Source organism: Mauremys reevesii, unplaced genomic scaffold (assembly GCF_016161935.1).
Source record: "Mauremys reevesii isolate NIE-2019 unplaced genomic scaffold, ASM1616193v1 Contig47, whole genome shotgun sequence".
Classification (NCBI taxonomy): domain Eukaryota; kingdom Metazoa; phylum Chordata; order Testudines; family Geoemydidae; genus Mauremys; species Mauremys reevesii.
In genome coordinates, this window is record NW_024100859.1 from 406,840 (window position 1) to 422,149 (window position 15,310).

A 15,310-nucleotide genomic window follows, 5' to 3' on the forward strand; every position below is an offset into this window, starting at 1 on the left:
GTCCAGTCATGGATCAGGGTCAGATTGTGCTGCATGCTCTACAGACACAGACAAACAGATGGTCCCTGTGTGCCAATCAGAGTCCAGACATCCCAAGGACAGAACGGGGGACAGAACCCACAAAGAATATGCAACTGAATCATCTGATTGTATATAATATTACTGTACTAGAAAAATGTGTCTTGTGGGATATCACATGAAAACTGGTAACACACTGGTCACTAATATCACTGTGAAATGTGTGTGTAAACACTAGATGTTGGCTTTATGGATACTCTCTGATATTATGCTTTAGAGTCTGTAACCAAAGAAAGGGAAAACAGGTTTTCTTCCGGACAAAGGTAGTTATCTCCCTGACTTGAACATAGATTGAGCAGAGTGAGGCCAAAGACACTGGGCTGTTCATCTGCATCAGAAACTGCAGGATAAACATCAATTACCAGGAGTGCAAGGGGTCAGCATGGCATCTGCACACTGGGGAGTCTGAACCTCAGGAGTTCATCCTGACTCTTGAGACAATGAACTTTGGGGAGGATATAAGGAGCCGCAGAAGGACATTTTGGTTATCCATTCACTGAGAAAACCCCTAGTAAGGTGCGGGAGAATCATGAAAACCTGGATCCTGATTTGACTGAAAATCAGCAGATCTGCAAGAGAACTTGGAGGGTGAGAAAACTGTTTTAGGCCAGGTCTACATTACAAACTTACATCAGTATAACTACATCTCTCAGAGGTGTGAAAAATCCACTCCCCTGAGCAATGCAGTAATACTGACCTAACTGCCGGTGGAGACTGCGCTGTGCCGACAGAAGGGCTTCTCCTGTCGATAGAGCTATCACCTCTGCCAGAGGTGGATTAACCAAGCTGATAGGAGAAGTTCTCCCATCAGGGTAGTAGCATCTTCACTGAAGCGCTACAGTGGTGCAGCTGCCCCAATGCAATTGCGCCACTGCAGCATTTTGACTGTAGACCTGACCATCGACAAAGGACTGTAACATGCTGAAATTAAGCTTAGTCACTTAGAAGTGTGTTCTAGCTTTGTTTTATTTGTAACTGTACTCTGTGTTTTTATTAACTTCAGCTTGGAGAAGCTGCGTTCTCCGCTGGCAACAGTTACAGGAAGTGTTAGAAGCATGCACCGAGCAACAAAAGCATTTGGAAAGAGGGTGGTCATCTTATTCCAGAACAGCCTTTAGAGTTGATCCCGCTGAAATGTATCTTGAAAGGGCTTTCAGTTCATCACCTAAATCACTCGCATCAATATCATGCATGTCATCATGTGTCAACACTGTCTAGTGCCCTGCATTGCTGGTGCAGGCCTTCTTCAGGTATAGTGAGGAGTTTTGTAATATCATACAACATCCCAAATATACTGCTGTGTTCCTTGAGCTGCATGAAACGTTCGTCAACTGACTGTATTGTACAATCTAGCACTTGGTTAAAGAATTCAAATTTGAATTGTTGTTTGGGGTCTCTCATGGGATTATCCTGTGCCTCATAATCAAAATGTCATCTTCTTCGGTGACTCTTGTATTCTTGAATGGGTGGGAAAATAGCTTCAGTATGAAGTTCCTCTGCCAACTTCTGTGCACTCTTCAGAATGTTTTGAAATCCCTCATCTGACCGGTAAGACTGTAGGTCTGACTTTGCTTTGTCCAGCTGTTCCATTGCTCCAGATATATCAAGGTCAACACCTTGGAGCCTCTTGTTTACAACATTTATTTCAAACAGTGTGTCATGCCACAACACTAAGCCACACAGAAATTTAAAGTTATGTATGTTTCTCGTGATTCCATTTCCCTCTGCCACTGTTCTCCTACAAACAGTTCCTGTCATAGCATTATCCTCCATAATGGCAACTATGGCATCATCTATCTTCCCAATTTGGTGTTTAATAAGCTTTATCAACTCCACTCGACTTTCCTATCGTGTGGCACTCAGTGGTTTCAGTGTCAGAGAGGATGTTCCCAGATGTTGCTTCAAAATTTGCCATTGATGATTTGATGCAGAGAAAAATACCTAGATGCTTTGAATTACATTTAAAAATTCAGCAGCCTCACTAGAAGCTGAGGCTGCATCACTGACCACCAACTTCAATGAATGAGAACTGCAAGGGACAAAAAAAGCTCAAGGGTTTAACTCAGATGCATGTCTGCACTCCTCTGTTCTTTCCTCTCATGTTGGCACCATTATTGTAGCCCTGACCTCTCATGTCAGCTATCGCAATTCCCTATCTTCCAGCTTTTTAAGAAGCACATTTGTCATACCAGCTCCTGTAGTATCATCAATGTCAATAAATTCTAGAAAATGCTCTCTGACAGTCACCATTGCAGGGATATGGTCAATAGGTTCTGTTGTTACAAAACGCACCATTAAAGTCATTTGTTCCATATGGCTGATGTCAGGTGTGCAGTCCAGAATAACAGAGTAATATCTTGCTGACTTCAGATCTGTCACAATCTTCTGTTTGACTTTTGTTGCCAGTAACTGTATGATCTCATTTTGAATTCTTTTTCCAAGGTAGTGGTGTGTGTACATTTCTTGGGTGGTGACTCTTCTTAGATGCTCCTGGATTGCAGCATCAAACTCACCCATCAGCTCCACAATTTTAAGGAAGTTTCACTGTTTGGCACATACAGCTGATCTGAAGTGCCACACGGTGCTAGGTTTTAGGTAGCAAGCATTCTCACAATGGCAATGAGCCTTTTCAGAACATTTTTCCAGTAAAGAGACTCTGATGCAATCTTCTCTTGATGCTGATCATCTATGATGGCCTTTAATCTTAGTCTCATCTCAAGCTCTTTCCACCTATGGAATTCTCTGTGGTGATTTGCTGCCTTCTTATGTCATGCCAGATTTCTAGCCAGATTTTTCGAGTCCTTTGTTCCTGTAGAACATTATAGTCAGTAAAATATGTGTATCAACATTGTATGTGACGTTATAAGATTGTTCTATGCATCATCACTGTAACATCCTCCAAGTTTAAGAAAAGCAGGATGTGACATTATACTCCATATTTTTATGAAAATATTTTTGTGGTAGGAATATGGCATAACTAAGATATGTTTTATGCAAGATGGCTCTTGTAAGGTATCATTGGAAAGGTTATGATTTGCTGAATATGATTATCCCATTCATATGTATGTATCATGCTTGTATGACCTGTGTATCTGTATTTCATGTTTGCTGCTTTGGGTTACTCCCACTGCTAACACTTCAGATACAACAATGGAAAAGCCAGACAGCGCCAATGGGGCCATCAGTGCTGACAATGAATTGCAAAAGAGCTTCATCTTCCTGTGGACGTGTGGGTCAGCCTGTGAAGAATGGCTTCAGGCGTCTTACAGAGGCACATGACCATGTCACCTGATATTGGAACCCACCTTGAATTCTGTACTTTCCCACAAGGAGCTGGAGTGTCAAACTAGGAAACAAAGGACTCCTGCCTTATGCAAATCCAATTTAAGGGGGGGAAATGAGGTTATCCTTGTCGTCAATTTTCCCCTGCTACTCCACCCAAGAAGACTGCTGGAAACAACTAAGACTGAACTGGGGGAAAGAACTGGGCCCAGGCTGGAAGGGTGTGTAGCCTGTGACGAGGATTATTAGAATCACATTTAGAGTGAGAAGTTACATGTAACCAGTTTCTTTAGTGTATTAAGCTTAGTTTGCATGTTCTGTTTTATTTTCTAAGTAATATGCCTTGTTCTGTCAGCTACCTTTTTAATTACAGGAACGCCTCACTTAATATTGTAGTTATGTTCCTGAAAAAATGTGACTTTATGCAAAATGATGTTAAGCGAATCTAATTTCCCCATAAGAACTAATATAAATAGGGGAGGTTAGGCTCCAGGATAATGTTTTTCGCCGGACAAAAGACATTATATACATATACAGTATAAGTTTTAAACAATTTTAAACAAACAGTTTAATATTGTACACAGCAATTGATGATGTGAAGCTTGGTTGAGGTGGTGGAGTCAGAGAGTGGGATATTTCCCAGGTAATGCCTTGTTGCTAAATGATGAACTAGCACTTGGCTGAGCCCTCAGTGGCTGATAGGCTGTTCTTAATGTAGCCTCACACTCTACGAGGCAGCATGGATTGAGGTAGGAGGGAAGAAACACAGTAGATGCAGGGCAGTAGCTGCAAACACTTTCCTGCAAAAACTGAAATGATGATGAGCCCATGCTCTCCAGCTGGAGCGCCCCACTCCCTCCTCCTGACAGCACATGCATGGCTGCACAGGTGCCGACGTTCCAAAATGCTGGGGGGTGCATGCATGAGTGAGAGAGATTGATGTGCATTGCCCCTTTAAGTACGTTGACCCCACTTCAAGTACGTTGCCCTTTTAAGCAGATCAACCAGTTCGGACAGGAAGCAACAGCTTCCAGCAAGCTCCCTCCATTCTGTCCCTGAGCCCTGTCCCCTCTTCCGCTTTGCTGAGCGGGGGTATGGAGTGGGGGTCAGGGGCACATCCTGATATCAGCACCCTCCCCTCCCATCCCCCCAGCCAGGGCCGGCTCTAACATTTCTGCAGCCCCAAGCAAAAAAAAAGAGCGCCACCAACCCCTCCCCGAGCACCGCGTCGCACCGCCCAAGTCCCCGCCCCCGGAGCGCCGCGTCGCACCGCCCAAGTCCCCGCTCCCCCGAATGCCACGGCTCAGCACCCAAGTCCCCGCCCCCCCCCGGAGCACCGTGACGCAGCACCCAAGTCCCCGCCCCCCCGAGCTCCGCAGCGCAGCACCCAAGTCCCCACCCTCCCGAGCGCCGTGACGCAGCACCCAAGTCCCCGCCCCCCCCAGCGCCGCGGTGCAGCACCCAAGTCCCCACCCTCCCGAGCGCCGTGACGCAGCACCCAAGTCCCGCCCCCAAGCGCGCGGTGCAGCACCCAAGTCCCCACCCTCCCGAGCGCCGTGATGCAGCACCCAAGTCCCTGCCCCCAGCGCCGCATCACGCCGCCCAAGTCCCCGCGCCCCCGAGCGCCGCAGCGCAGCACCCAAGTCCCCGCCCCACCGAGCGCCGCGGCGCAGCACCCAAGTCCCCGCGCCCTCAGGCGCGCGGCTGGCACCCAAGTCCCCGCGCCCCCAGAGCGCCGCAGCGCAGCACCCAAGTCCCCACGCCCCGGCGTGCCGCAGCGCAGCACCCAAGTCCCCGCGCCCCCAGAGCGCCGCAGCGCAGCCCCCAAGTCCCCGCGCCCCCAGAGCGCCGCAGCGCAGCACCCAAGTCCCCGCGCCCCCAGAGCGCCGTGATGCAGCACCCAAGTCCCCACGCCCCGGAGCGCCGCGGCGCAGCACCCAAGTCCCTGCCCCCCCAGCGCCACCTGTCCAAACCAAAAACAACCAAACCAAACCCCGATCGCCGCCCCCTCCCAAGGTGCCGCCCCAAGCACGAGCTTGGTAGGCTGGTGCCTAGAGCCGGCCCTGCCCCCAGCAAGCAGGAGGCTCCCGAGAGCAGCTCTAAGGCAGAGGGCAGGGCAGGAGCAGCAGGGCAGTCGGGGGAGGGTCCCCATAAGTGCTGCTGGGCAGCTGCAGAGCCACATACCTTACAGGGAGTTTAGGGGAGCTGATGTGGGGGCTGCCGGGCCGCCCTGGTTCTAATCCCCACGAAGAGGGACTGCTCTTCTAGAGAATCCCACAAGCAGTGGACAAAGCAAACAGCTGCCAAACCACCTTATAAGGGATCATTGTGCAACATTAAATCAACTTGTTCCCTAATAGATCAGCCACGTAACAACGTTAAGTGAGGAGTTACTGTACTTAAAATACACCTGTTATAGTTAATACATTTACTTCTGATTTATAATATACAACTGTTTATGTGATTTCTAACTGGGGGGGGCAAGAAATTGTGCATACTCTCTTCCACACTGAGGGAAAAGGCGAATTTCATATAATTTTGGGTTTGTTCTCCAAGGGGAGTGAACATCTGGGTGCTGTGGCAAGTCCCTTAAGCTGAGCCTTCCCAGAGCAGATCTCTGTCTCTGTGCAGCTGGGTGTGGCCTTGCCTGTGTGCTTGGCTGGAAAAGGCTGGAGAGCCTGGCCCAGCAAGTCCAGGCAAAAAGGGGGCCCAGGCTGGCAGAAGAGTCTGACCCAGTGGTGTCCCAGGACCTCAGGTGACATCCCAGGGGGTTCAACCTGTCGCACAGGCTCAAACCAGGTTCTCAGAAATAAAGGACAAACCAGCACCCAGCCAGATGTTAAAAGGCTATCACCTGCTTAAGCGGCCATTCTCTGGCAGGGGGAAGATCTGATTTTACATGATGGAGGCTGTGTGTGAGCCAACCAGAAGTGGTTGCTCTCACAGCAAAGCAATGTAAAAGGCACGCCAGGCTGGAGAGTTAAGGGGCACAGCAGTCCAGCATGTACCGTGGGGAATGTCACAGTACCATAGCCCAGTTCTCCTCCTCCAATGCCTCTTGCTCCTTAGCAATGATTACCCCAGCCCCAGACTTCAGCGGCTGCATGTTAACCCCTTCCCTGCCCCAGCATCATATCCCCATTTGCAGCTTCTCTGCCTGTCCAACACAGACCAGTCACCCCTCCACAGCCTCCTCCCCACAGGAAGATGGGAATTGATGAGGGCCCACAGACTGTGGGGCTAGCGGGTGCAGGGGATGACATAAAGAGAGTGGGGGCCATTTTTTGAAGATAGAAACGGGGTATATAACATTCATTGAGCTAGAGAGAGAGAGTGACAATGTCTTTATCACCCAGTGGTTAGGTAAGGATCCTGGGATATGGGAGATCCCTGCTTCAATGAATATTTAATTATTATACCAAGTGGAACCACTTCATCAGGAGAAAATGCCACCCCAGATAATCCTATAGCCCAATGGTTAGGGCACTGCATGGGGGATGAGGAAGACCTGGGTTCAAGCCCCTTCTCTGATCAGACAGAGCAGCAAGTTGAACTGAGGTCTCTCACATCTCAGATGAGTGCTCAAACTACTGGGTTGGTGGGTAGAAGAGTGTTCTCCTCCTCCAGCTGTCTTGTGTGTGATGCCATCTGGTAGGCAGCATGAGTGAGTGCCTGCCAGATCAGCTCCCAGAGGTGAATTAGGCTGGGGAACACCTACTTTGATTCCCACTGACAGCCAGGTGTGAGTTAGATGCTGAACTGCTCAGCAATGCCTAGACTTAAGCTTTTGTGAACACATGCAAAGGGTGAAGCTTAGATGCTGAGAGGACTTTACTAGCTGGAAATTTAGCCGCCAAGGGAGTTTAGGTGCCTACAGAGTTCAGCGGCAGCTGAGTGGGGGTTCTGTGAATGCCTGTGATGCCTAAATGTTGTATCTAGGCAAAGGTGACAGGGAGGAACCTAAGTCCTTTTGTAAATCTAGCCCATACAGTTTAAGGCCAGAAGGGACCATTAGATCAACCAGACTGACCTTCCGTACAACACAGGCCAGAGAATCTCACCCAGATCCTAAATATTGAGCCCAACAACTTGCGTTTGCCTGAAAAATCTCTTCCAGAAAGGCATGTGGTCTTGATCTGAAGACATTAAGGGATGGAGAATCCACCATTTTCCTGGGTATTTTCTTTAAGTCATCATCATTGATACAAATCTGTGCCCTATTTCCAATTTGAATTTGTCTAGCTTCAGTTTCCAGCCAATGGTTCATGATCTGCTTTCTCCACTAGATTAATGAGCCCTTAATACCTGTATTTTCTCCCCATGAAGGCACTTGTGCACTGTAATCAAGTCATCTCTCAGTCTTCCTTTTGATAAACTTAAACTCTTTGAAAATCAAACTCTTCAAGTCCTCTTACTGTCAAGCATTTTCTCAAGTCCTACAATCATTTTTGTATTTCTTTTCTGCCCTCTCTCCAATTTTTCAACATGCTTTTTTAAAATGTAAACACCAGAACTGGACACAAGTATTCCAGTATCAGTTTCACTGGTACTGTATACAGAGGTGAAATCACCTCCCTACTCCTACTCACCACTCCCCTGTCTATACATTCAAGGATCACATCAGCCCTTTTTGCTACAGCATTGCATTGGGAGTTTATATTGAGTTGTCTGTCCACTGTGACCCCCAAAATCTTTTTCAGAGTCACTGCTTTTGAGGATACAGTGCCCTACTCAGTAGGCAAGGCCTGAGTTCCTTGTTCTTAGGTGCATTTGGCTGTAATAAAACATATTTTGTTTGAATTGAACCAGCTTACAAAGGGATCTAGATCTCTCTGTATGACTGCCCTGGCCTCATCAGTATTTACCACTCCTCTTGCTTTCCTTATCAATTTTCTACAATGTCTAGATTCTGATTTATAGTCATTATTATCTACTTCCCCTTTTTCTTGTATTTGAGATATATATATGTTGTTGTTGTTTTTAGAGCTAGCTTAGCTTCCCCTGTAAGCCAGGTTGTCTTGTTAATCAGTGTGCCCTTCTTTGATTGTGGCTTTTGGGGCATCTATTAAAAAGTTCTGCAATTATTCCCATTCTTCTTTTTAAATTCTTCCTCCCAGCTGATTTGGTTCATAATTGTTTTGTGAAATTGGTCATTTTAAAACAAGAAGTATATTTATTACGTTTGTACTTTATTCTGTTTGTGCATAACAAATGTGATCATGTCATGATCACTTGTACCATAGGCAGTGACTTCCCTTCTGGCCAGTGGATGGTCAACCCCTCCTCCGCTCGAGTCCCCGCCCCCACTCACCCCTTCTCCAAGCCCCTGTCCCAGCCCCACCTCTTCCTCCCCTGCTCCACCCCTCCCCATTCCACCCCCTTCTCCAAGTCCCCACCCCTTTCCCGCCCCTTCCCCTGAGCATGACATGTCCCTGCTCCTCCCACTTCCTCCTGGAGTGTCCTGTTTTGCGGCAGGCAGGAAGTGCTGGGAGGGTCAGGGGGCCGCCAATGGGCAAGACGCACTGGGGCAGGGAAGGGCTTGGCTGCTGGTGGGTGCAGAGCACCCGCTAATTTTTTGACATGGGTGCTCCTGCTCCAGAACACCCACACAGTCGGTGCCTATGACTTGTACCTAAAGTAGTAGCATTGTTTAAAAATCAAAATTCAAGTGAATAGGACAGAACAGTTTATCAACTATGATATCCAGAAACAACTATGTTCACAAAAGTTCAAAAAGTGTTCCTGAGTTTTCAGACACAGCAAAAAAGAGGGATAACATTTACTTTATTGGACTACCAACAGATGAGTGCATGGCATTAGACTGAATTCTGTATTATACCAGAGTACTGGCAGTTAGCAAGTGTAGTTATGTTTTAAATGAAGCATTATGGTTGATCCAGGGAATTCCTGACCAGTGAACCTTACTTCCATGTCTCGTAAACTGGGTGAAACAATAAGTGAAGAGAGATTTATACAACATTTAAGATGATCATGATATGATCTTATCAACATACTCCTGCAAAGGAAAATTGTGCCTCACTTATCTATTGGAATTCTCTTAATGTGTCAATAAAATAGTATACAAATGAGAGCTAGTTGACATAATATATATGGACTTTGAAATAACATTTGACAAAATGCCTCAACGAAAAAGAATGAATGGGCACTTTTCATCACGGCAATAGGTGAACAGTGAAGTGTTAGTGTTCTGTGTAAGAAGTGTTGTTTAACACATGTATTAATTACATTTTGTTAAAACCTTGTGTTAAAGGACAGTTATTTAAATTACAAAGTCAAGCTATAAAAAGTTAGGAAATGCCAGAATTTAGATTGCCCACGCCACCTTAATTCTGCTCTCTTGTGCAAATGTGCTATAACAGAATAATTACATGATCATATATTTTCCATAGGTCTTTGTCTCATTCAGGGCCTGATCCCCCTCAGTGCACAAGATGGACCGTGTTCAGGGAATGTGGCAGATGTTCAAAATTTTAATCCTCATCTTTCAGTTGGTGACCTTATTATTGCATACTATTCAAAGCTTACAGTGAATGAAAAATTCGTTTCCTCATGGTGTTTTAAACACAACTGACAAGAACCTGTGGAACTCATTGCCAAAAGTATCAGGCAGAGTTTAGCAGGATTCAGAAAAGTATTGGACATGTATATGGATAAGAATGTTATTTTCTTATTAAATTAATTAATTTCCACCATCACTTTTCAATATGTCAAATTGATAATTCATAACTGCCACAGAGAAGTTGTCAAGAGTCAACAGAATATGACACCAACCAATAATACACTTGGAATTTTAAAAGGGCAAATTTTCCAAAGCTTAAAGCAATTGTTGGCAAAACTGACTGGGAACATAAATTTAAAGTGGTACATACCGAAAACTGGAAATTGTTCTAGGACATCTTGTTGGATTCACAAAAAGCCACAATTCCACAAACAAACATAAAAGCTTTATACTGGACAAAAAACATCCTAGTTAAAAGGCGATGTGGAAGAGGTGATAAAACACACACAAAATCAATATATAAATAATGGAAAAAAGTAAAGTAAATGGCATCCCCATCAGTATGGTTTCATTGAAAGTAAGATCTTGTCAAACAAGCCAGTTGCCATTTTTTGATAAGATTATGGTTAATAAAAGCCAATGTGCTGATATAGTATTTTCGGATTTTTCCAAGGCATTTGACTTGCTTCATGACATTTTTATTTTAAAAAAACCATTACATGATATGGAACTAACAAGGCACATATTAGATGTATTAAAAACTGGCTCACTGGTAGATCTCAAAATGTAATTGTTAAGAAGGAGACATTAATGAGTGGGGCTATTTCTACTGGTGTCCGTGAGGTATCGGTTCTTGGTCCAATGATATTCAATATTTTTATCAACAAATAAAACAATGATATAAAATCTTGGCTGGTAAAATCTATCGATGACACAAGGTCTGGTGAGCTAATAAATAATGAGAACAAATTACTGTTACAGAGTGATTTGAGATGCCTGGTTAAATGGTCACAATCCACCAAAACATGTTTTAATGCAGCCAAATACAAGGAAATACACCTGGTAACAAAGCATGTTGTTTGTACCTACCAGAAGGGAGACTGTCTTGGAAAGCAATGACTCAGCAAAACACTTGGGGTCATCACAGATAATTACCTCAACATGAAACCGCAGTGAAGTTCTATGCCATAGCTATTATTTCAAGCTGTCTGCAGATTTGGGAATACATCACTTCATCAGCTACACTTAGTGTACAGTAAATTTTCATGAGTATCTTTGCACAATAAGAGTTAGGAACATTTTTTTAAATGGACACTTGGAACCCAGGATGTAGTCCTACAGCAAGAGGTGGATAATATGATAACATTGCTTTTCAATAGAATAATGGAATAGAGAGATCTGTGAATGGAAGTGACAAATTGAAATTGAAGACCAAGGTTTTAAATTTTAAATTAAAGCTTAAGTTTAATCATTTGCCTTGCAGAGATAGACCATGAAATACAAACCAATAACCAATGAAAATGCAAACATGAGAATCTGAATACCAAAAGGAAGTTAACGACACATGTATTTTTAAAGAGCAATGTGCACTGCAAATAGAAATATTTTCTAATACTTTTTGGCTAAGACAACTTGAGAATAGAAAGTGGGAATCAATTGAAATTAAGCTAATCAGAGGTATCAATTCAACAAGGTTGAAACAAGAAGCAGCTCAGGGAAAGTGTGGGCCCCTTACTGAATGGGGGAGGCCAACCTAGTGACAGATAATGTGGAAAAAGCTGAAGTACTCAATGCTTTTTTTGCCTTGGTCTTCACAGACAAGGTCAGCTCCCAGACTGCTGCACTGGGCAGCACAGTATGGGGAGAAGGTGACCAGCCCTCTGTGGAGAAAGAAGTGGTTCAGAACTATATAGAAAAGCTGGACGAGCACAAGTCCATGGGGCCGGATGCGCTGCATCCGAGGGTGCTAAAGGAGTTGGCGGATGTGATTGCAGAGCCATTGCCCATTATCTTTGAAAACTCATGGTGATCGGGGGAGGGCTCAGATGACTGGAAAAAGGCTAATGCAGTGCCATCTTTAAAAAAGGGAAGGAGGATCCGGAGAACTACAGGCCAGTCAGCCTCATCTCAGTCCCTGGAAAAATCATGGAGCAGCTCCTCAAGGAATCGATTCTGAAGCACTTGGAGGAGAGGAAAGTGATCAGGAACAGTCAGCATGGATTCACCAAGGGCAAATCATGCCTGACTAACCTAATTGCCATCTATGAGGAGGTAATTGGCCATGTGGATGAGGAGAAAGCAGTGGATGTGCTATTCCTTGACTTTGGCAAAGCTTTTGATACGGTCTCCCACAGTATTCTTGCTGGCAAGTTAAAGAAGTATGGGCTGGATGAATGGACTATAAGGTGGATAGAAAGCTGGCTAGAACGGCAGGCTCAATGGATAATGATCAATGGCTCCATGTCTAGTTGGCAGCCGATATCAAGCAGAGTGCCCCAGGGTTGGTCCTGGGGCCGGTTTTGTTCAATATCTTCATTAAAGATCAGGAGGATGGCGTGGACTGCACTCTCAGCAAGTTTGCAGATGACACTAAACTGGGAGGAGTGGTAGATACGCTGGAGGGTAGGAATAGGATACAGAGGGACCTAGACAAATCAGAGAATTGGGCCAAAAGAAACCTGATGAGATTCAACAAGGACAAGTGCAGAGTCCTGCACTTAGGATGGAAGAATCCCATGCACTGCTATGAACTGTACAAGTAGGAGCATTGCCAGCAGATCAAGGGACGTGATCATTCCCCTCTATTCGGCATTGATGAGGCCTCATCTGGAGTACTGTGTCCAGTTTTGGGCTCCACACTACAAGAAGGTTGTAGAAAAATTGGAAAGAGTCCAGCGGAGGGCAACAAAAATGATTAGGGGGCTGGAGCACATGACTTCTGAGGAGAGGCTGAGGGAACTGGGATTATTTAGTCTGCAGAAGAGAAGAATGAGGGGGGATTTGATATCTGCTTTCAACTACCTGAAAGGGGGTTCCAAAGAGGATGGATCTAGACTCTTCTCAGTGGTGGCAGATGACAGAACAAGGAGCAATGGTCTCAAGTAGCAGTGGGAGAGGTTTAGGTTGGATATTAGGAAACACTATTTCACTAGGAGGGTGGTGAAGCACTGGAATGGGTTCCCTAGGGAGGTGGTGAAATCTCTTTCCTTAGCAGTTTTTAATGTCAGGCTTGACAAAGCCCTGGCTGGGATGATTTAGTTGGGGCTGGTCCTGCTTTGAGCGGAGGGTTGGACTAGATGATCTTGTGAGGTCTCTTCCAACCCTAATATTCTATGATTCTATGATTCTATGAAAGATTTAACCTTTCTGCTCCACTTTACCTCCATTTCAGTCACCAATAGCCCCGGTTTCTGCTCCTGTAGCCTTCCTAACAGGCTCACCTCTTGAGAGGCTTCTGAGGTCAGCAGGAGGTCTGTACAGCTTATGGAAAGCAGTGTTGGAGTGGAACATGGAAGGTGACAGCAGAAAGGGAAGAGTAGTAAGGGGTGGCGAAGCAGCCGTACAGCGAAAGAAGAGAGCAAGGCACCAACTGAATAGCAGCATGCCATGCCAGGTGTATTGGTGGCCCTACCTGTGAGGGTTAGGAGGATCCTCTGAACCCAGCCCACCATCGCACTGGAAACCTTAGAATGCTTTCGTGAAGACCTCTATCCCTCTGTAAGCCTTACTAGGCTTCTTGCCCTCCTCCACTTGCTCTAGTTAGTAGATGGAGGTGGCCTCACAGACACCTCCATCTTTCTTGATAGGCTCAGTAGATCAGGAAAGCCTTAAGTAGGATAATTAGAAGCAAGACAATCATCTTTAGGAAGGCCCTGGGGCTGATGATCCAGTGTCAGTGTAATGGAGACAGATAAGCTGCCTTAGATTTTGGTGGAGAAAGGGCGGAGTTGATTGGTCACTAAAGAAGGTCCTAAGGCTCTTGGGGGAGAGAAGAGGCACAAGGCAGGCAGAGATGCATAATCTTACCTGTGTATTTCCCAGTTTTCTAATATCTGTATCTTGTTAACTATTTCCTGGATTTCAGAGGTTCGTGTATTTTCCAGCTCTTGGCCATGTGCATGTTCTTAGAGGAACATGGCAATACTGAATGTCAGAAATGAGAGCAGAACAGGGCTCTTGAAGCCATTGTCTTACCATAGGAGTAGTTTGCATCTTCCATGTCATCTTCCCGTATTTCGATTTTCGTTGGCTGAAATAGATGCAGAAAAACAATACTATTTATAAACCAAATTACACTTAGAAATGTGGATTATAGGGTAGGGGGGATATCTTCCTAAAGCAAAGTTGCGCTATTTGGAACAGCTTCTATACTCCTAGATTCAGAATGATTATTGTAAGACCAGATAACACATTACTAGTATAAGAACAACTCTGGTAATGTGATCATGTGATTTTGGTATGGGAGTGATTATACTGACACCCCTATGAAGCCACTGAGTATGTTGGGATATTTCCAGAAGCCTGAGAAATCTCCACCTGAGGCTGCTCCATGTGCAGTAAACAGAGTGTGCAGTGTCTTCTAACCTGACAAATCTCTTTCCTAGGCACTTATTACTAAATGGTACCCAAGGTAAGAAGTTATATCAAATCAAAGATGGAGCAATTACTTGTGACAGATGTGAGATGTTGGAAGCGTAGAAAACTTCAAAGACAGTTACATTCAGATATGCCAGATGCTTTAGGCACATGGAATATTTATAGAATTTTGTATCAATACTTGTTATGTGTGTCTTTATGTTCCTGAATGGCTGGGGCGGGGAATGGGGGTTCTTGTGGAAACTAGAATCACTAAGGAGTGATTTATGTAAAGTTCCAGTGCAGTTGGTTATGCAGATATCCACTCTTTGAAGCTTTGTCACCTAAGGAAGGGGACAGTGACTGGTTTTACCTATTTCAGAAGGCTAGGGAACAACAGCAGTAAACTGAAGAAAGCCTGAACTAATTCGGGTTAACCCTCATGTGGTCCACAAATGAACATGAGGCTTTAGCTCAAAGGGAAAGTTAGTGGAAGGGTGGAAGATCTGGAACTTATCAGGGTCTCCATGTGGCAGATGGGTGACACCTGGCAAGCTTTGCATGGGTGTTGACCGTTTATTGTTTTATTATGTTTTCTCTGTGATGCTTTAGTCCAAAATAAATATACTGTGCTCTATGAAAGCTGGCTGATCACTAGTAACCCTGTCATAGTCCCTAGAAGAAAGCACAATTGCTGGCCTAAAGTCAGACTTGTTGGGATAAGCACAGTGAATTGCAGGGGGACTGTAAGGCCAACACTCTGATCTGGAGGGAAAGGGACACGGGTCTCTTGAGGAGACCATGGAAGGGGCAGAGATGCAGTTGACTCTGGAACTGTGATATATGGTGGCAGCA

General features: G+C 45.1%; 1 pseudogene; it reads right to left on the minus strand.

Annotated features, from left to right (window-relative positions):
• Positions 1–15,310, minus strand: part of LOC120394285 — a 95,975-nt pseudogene that overhangs the window by 7,422 nt on the left and 73,243 nt on the right.